Consider the following 6,000-nt stretch of genomic DNA (forward strand, 5'->3'; position numbering starts at 1 on the left):
AAATATTTGGATAAAATCCTGTCACTGTTTACAGGGTTCAGTTCACAGAAGAGGACAACATGTAAACAGCTTCACGATCATCCAGAAAAGGGGAGTTGAACGTAGAGGAAAACTTAGAGGCAGGGTAACAACACAGTTCTGAATTCTAACTGTGGCTTTTTGGGCTTGGAGTTTCCCCTGCTAGGGCATCAGATCCCAATAATTCTTCCCTTTGGGTCACAAAACCTTCAACATTCAGTTCTAAGTTAAACATATACACACCTCTGCCAGCTGACCTGGCTCAGGCCTTCATGCATTGAGGAGGGCCTGGGGGAGCACCCCCAAACCCTTCCTTACCCAGTGACTGTCCCAAGATCAAGTATAAAACCACCCTGTCTTTCCTCATTCATCCCTTCTCGCCATAACGTGCACAGGATGTAGCTCATGCCAACAGTGGCGGACACAGAGGAGGGCCAGTGAAGGGAATAGTGAGACTGTCTCTTGCACCATCAAGGAATATTCAAAGTGGTTCAGCTGCAGGGGTGGGTAGGCACCGAAGCTAAGGCAGCTGCTGCTGCAGGTTCACTGAGGCTGTTTCATTATTAGCTGAGTGGCAGAGAGCCAGCGACACAAACAGGACATTGAGGGCGACGTTTAGGGATGTTTCAACAAGTGGAAAAGCATGAATCTATAGCTGAGAAGTGCATATCAGTGAGTGAGCAAGGATCTTTGCAGAGAGGTATTTTTTGGCCCCACGATTTGCACCCCTGCTTGCACTCACAGTGAGTTGTGATGGCCTGTGCACGGAATCCCATCTAGAAAACAATAATGACACAGAGCATCCCACCCCTCCTTCCAGAACCATCGTCTCTTTGTGTCAGTGCTCCGTGCTGTGGCCACTTTAAAGATTCGACGGTGTCTTCCCTGTGTTTCTTTCCACTTGTGATCCTGCTGGGATGAAGGCCAACGTTCCAGAAACCTCCTGAGAAGGCAGTGTGCGACTTTGCTGACTCTAGAAGTTCAGGTTCTGGGGTTCATCACTCATAGCAAAGGTCACAGGTTGGAGCAACTCCAGAAAGAAATCACAGTGCCATGCTCAGAACTAGGGACGGAATGGGAGCCACACTGTCACCTTGGGGAGCAAACCATGACCTGTTTAGACCCAGAAGCACACAAATAAAAAAGCATACCCTGCTTTAAACCAGGCCTAAAGTCTGGAATTCTTTTTATTTCAGACGTTTCTTCGGCAGGGGATTTGATGTCACCTGGCAGTTCAGGAATTGCTAAACGAAAGCCAAGACTTCATTCCTCATCCAGACTTAAGTTTCTTTGTTCTGTTCTGAAGTTTTCCATATACAAACTCTTTCTGATGAGCCAGGGCAGACAGGGAATTTTGCCTATAGCATTGGAGCAGTATAGGTTCCAGAAGTGTACTAGTTTATTTTAATTAGCTGCCTGAAAACTGCATGTGCACACTTTAACCTCCAGCAGTCCTCAATTCACCATCCAGTTTGAATTCTGCTCAGGGCAAGCAGATCCATCACATTTCAAAAGATGCAGGTGGCATCTCTCCTTCATAAGCTGCTCCAAGAGGGAGATGAGAGCAGGTGACAGGAACACACTGCCAGGTGCAGCAGCAGGTACATCCCACGGGATTAAATGCTGGGGGCCATCCGATAGTTCAAGCAGACAGTACATAGCTTATTATTATTTTAAAAAATAAAGTCCTTGGCCAGAAAAATAAAGTTCTTGGTCTGTGCGGTGGCTCATGACCAGCACTTTGGGAAGCCAAGGCAGGAGAATCACTTGAACCTAGCAGTTTGAGACTAGTCTGGGCAACATGGCGAGACCTTGTCTCTACAAAAAATTTTTAAAAAAATTAGATGGGCGTGGTGGCGTGCTCCTGTAGTCCCAGCTACTCAAGAGGGAGGATCTCTTGAGCCCAGGAGGTTGAGGCTGCAGTGAGCCATGATCGCACCACTGCACTTCAGCCTGGGTGACAGAGTAAGACTCTGTCTCAAAAAAAAAAAAAAAAAGTTCTTCAGGGCCCCAAAGGAGTTCTGGTTTAAGATCTTTCTGCAGTAGCTATAGTTAGCTATAGTTTTCTTCCCCAAACCATAACTTAGACACCTTGACTCAATATTGACAGCAATTTAATACAATTTAAAATTATAACTTCTTTTCACCTGCGGTTCCCCACACCTCCCCACAGATGTCACCCCAGCAGCTTCATGCTGAAACCCACCCCAGTGACAGGCTGGACTAAGAAACAAAAAGGGTACCGTAGTTTGAGAGGCTGTGAAATTCCTCCAGACTTGTACCGGTTTGGAAGCGTGCTCTTTTCCTGGCTTCCCTGAAGGGTAAAGTGGATTCTTGAGAAAATGAGTCCAACACGTCCGGTAGATCTTTCCAGATACTAGCTAAAAGCTAGCAAAAAAAAAAAAAAAAAAAAAAAAAAAAGAAAGAAAAGAAAAAAAGAAGAAGAAGAAGGCAGCCCTCATGGGACTAAGGACACTGCAAACATTTGGGAGCTGCCAAGCCCTTTCAACAACACCACTGAAAGAATGTAAACGGAGCTGGTCGCGTTGGTCGGCGCTAATGGACAAAGGCAGGAAGTGACTATTCCTCATTCTCCTAGAGACACCAGCCTCTGTCACTTTATAGTAAACTCAGTGGTGGCTTTCCGTGTGGCCCCAAGAGCGACTGGTCTGGTAAAGCAAAGTCTGTCCTTAAAAAGCAGAAAGGATTCCTGCGTCCCCTGGCTGGGTTCCAGGCTGCGCTGCCTGCCTGCTATGTGAGACCGCTGGAGGCTGGCTCCCCACCCATTCTACCGAAAGCCACTGAGGCCAGGAGCTGAGGCCGCCACCTGGACCCTGGCTGTGGGCTGGCCGACTGGGGTTGAAACACAGAGTCCCCGATTTCCAGTTCACTGATCAATGGAACTGGGTTGAGTCACTGGCATTTCTCCAGCTTTTGCTGTGCCGGGCCACAGGCCAGATCTTGGCAAGATAGAGAGCTTGAGAAGGATTAAGGACAGGCCTGTTCCCTCCTCTGCCCTCCCCCTTCGCCTATTCCCCGCCCACCTCTACTCTCCCTTCCCCACCCTTCCCATCCCCTCCACTCCTCTCCTGTTCTCTTAATTTCTTTAGTCCAGTGTAACCTTCCTATTTTGGGGGAAGGATTTTATTTTATTAATTGACCAGTAAAAATTGTATATATTTATGGTATACAACATGACATCTTGAAATATATAGGTATACATATTGCAGAATGGCTAAGTGAAGCTAATTAACATATGCATTACCTCATATGCTTTTTATTTGTCCCGAGTGCACTTGTGCACTTACAATCTCCTCTCTTCAAAAATTTTCTTTTCTTTTCGTTTTGTTTGTTTGTTTGTTTGTTTGCTTGTATTTCTTTTTTGAGACAGGGTCTTACTTTGTCACCCAGGCTGCAGTGCAGTGGCACCATCTCAGCTCACTGCAGCTTCCGCCCCCAGGGTTCAAGTGATTCTCCTGCCTCAGGCTCCCAAGTAGCCAGGATTACAGGCGTGCACCATCATGCCTGGCTGATTTTTGTATTTTTTGGTAGATGTGGGGTTTTACCATGTTGGCCAGGCTGGTCTTGAACTCCTGACCTCAAGTGATCCGCCTGCCTCGGCCTCCCAAAGTGCTGGGATTACAGGCATGAGCCACTGCTCCCGGCCGCAATTTTCAAATACGCAATACATTGGTATTAACTACAGTCACCGTGTTGCACGACACGGCTCTTGGACTTATTCCTCCTTCTGAACTGAAAGTTTGCATCCTTTGACCAACATCAGCCCAATCTCTTCTCCCTTTGCCCCTACCCCAGCTTCCTATTTTATCCTATTTTATTTACTTTAGGTCACAAGTGCAAACCCACAAGAGAAGCAACAAAAGCAATTATACTGGATTCCACTACTCACAGGTCTGACTTAAAAGACGCTTAGCGTACTCAAGTCCTGGATTCTCATCTCCGCGCTGCATGAGGTTGGCTACAGAAGCTTTCTAATCACAGCCTTCAATTTTTCTTTCTAGCCGTTGAATGAGGCCAGGCAGCACGGACTTCAGTCTCAGTAAACAAGACCTCGTTATTGTAATTATTTTACAGCCAAATTGACTGAAATAGGAAAAAGTGACTCACCCTAGGGGACCTGTCAGGTCAAGTCCGAATCTAAGAAATGCATCTCACTTTTTTTTGCCTGGTCCCTTAACCAGCTCCCAGGGAGACAGGTCATCTCTCCTTTTAATGCTTTTTGTTTTTTTCTAAAAGAGGTAGGAGGAAGTGGAGGTGGCTCTGTGTCTGGGCCCAGGGAAGTTCTCTGAATATTTCCATAATTATCTTCCTATTACCCAATAGTTTACACGTTGGACAGAAAAATGTTATTCCAGGATCAGACTTGACAATTCAAACTATGTGAATTAAAAGAAATTTTTAAAGTGTCTTGGATCACTGTTTGACACAGGTTTTCCCTCACCCAACAGTCATCTTTTAAAAAAGTTTTAAGTTTGAAGGTCATGAAAACTTTTCATTGAAAAGACAAGCTAATTTATGAGAAAGAAAGAAGTCATATGCAAAGAACTGTATTCCCAGCCCCCTTACTGACTCAACAACAGTGTTTTAATTTTAATTTTAATTATTGTTTTTGAGACAGGGTCTCACTCTGTTGTCCAGGCTGGTGTGCATTGCTGCAGTCACGGCTCACTGCCCCTCAACCTCCTGGGCTCAAGTGATTCTCCCACCTCAGCCTCCCGAATAGCTGAGACTACCAGTGTGTGCCACCACGTTCAACTCATCTTTTTATTTTTATTTTGTAGAGACCAGGTCTCCCTCCCTATGTTGCCCAGGCTGGTCTCAAACTCCTGGCCTCAAGCAATCCTCCCGCCTTGGCTTCCCAAAGTGCTGGGATTACAGGCATAAACCACTATGCCTGGTCCTAATCCTATTTAAAAACTCTTGTTGGCCAGGGGCTGTGGCTCATGCCCGTATGCCTATAATCCCAAGCACTTTAGGAGGCCAAGGCAGAAGGAATGCTTGAGGCCAGGAGTTTGAGACCAGCCTGGACAATATAGTGAGACCCTATCTTTCACATAAAAAAATTAAGAAGTATTTTAAAAATGGAATTAAGAACAATGTCCAGTGCCTCAATTTTTCTAAGAGTAACCTTTTTTTTTTTTTCTTAACAAGGTGCTGTGGGGTGGGGTGGTTAAAACTCCTTTCTACCACTTACAGGACTGGCCTGTAAATGGTGTTAATTCTGGTGGAAGTCCATGCCTTCTTTCCTTGGAAAACTGGTTCACAGACTCATAGAAACTCTCACCTTGTCCACACCACAGAAGCCCTGCTGGTGCCCATGTAGCTACTGGCCATGTGGCCACCCGAGGGCAACAGGTGGGTTCCTCTGCTGGTTAGAAAGTCCTCCTTTTCTGACTGGACATGGTGGCTCATGCCTGTAATCCCAGCACTTTGGGAGGCTGAGGTGGGAGGATCACTTGAGGTCAGGAGTTCAAGATCAGCCCAGGCAACATAGGGAGACCCTGTCTCTACAAATAATAATAAAAACATGAGCCAGGCATGGTGGTGAGTGCCTAGGGTCCCAGCTACTTGGGAAGCTGTGGCAGGAGGATTGCCTGAGCCCAGGAGGTCAAAGGTGCTGGGAGCCATGATCACTCCGCTGCACTCCAGCCTGGGTAATAGAGTGAGACCAGGTCTAAAAAAAAAAAAGTCCTCCCTTTCTGGAGTAGGAAACTTCTCTCACCTCCTATCCAATGCCCTCATTTTCCCCCTTGGGCCATTTAAGAAATAGCCTCCTGAGGCATCCCTCTTCCCCACCCCTGCAGGCATCCCTATTCCTCTCTTGACTGATGGCTTTTCCTGCACCCATGGCCCAGGCCTCAGGGCTGATGGACTCAACTCACTTGGAATATGATTGAACAGGGAAAGAGGGGTGGCTTCCCCTTGGCTACCCGCAAGGTCATTGAAAAGTCTGCTTACAGT

The 6,000-nt window shown here is 46.6% G+C and overlaps 1 protein-coding gene across 1 annotated transcript in view; it reads right to left on the reverse strand.

Annotated features, from left to right (window-relative positions):
- RIN2 (Ras and Rab interactor 2) overlaps nt 1–2,791 on the reverse strand; it is a 115,614-nt gene extending 112,823 nt beyond the window's left edge. The window contains exon 1 of the mRNA XM_030825804.1: nt 2,262–2,791. The gene's annotated coding sequence lies outside the window, so the exon portion shown is untranslated. The remainder of the gene's footprint in view (nt 1–2,261) is intronic.
- Between the last annotated feature and the right edge of the window lie 3,209 nt (nt 2,792–6,000).

This window comes from Nomascus leucogenys, chromosome 13 (assembly GCF_006542625.1).
Source record: "Nomascus leucogenys isolate Asia chromosome 13, Asia_NLE_v1, whole genome shotgun sequence".
Lineage (NCBI taxonomy): Eukaryota > Metazoa > Chordata > Mammalia > Primates > Hylobatidae > Nomascus > Nomascus leucogenys.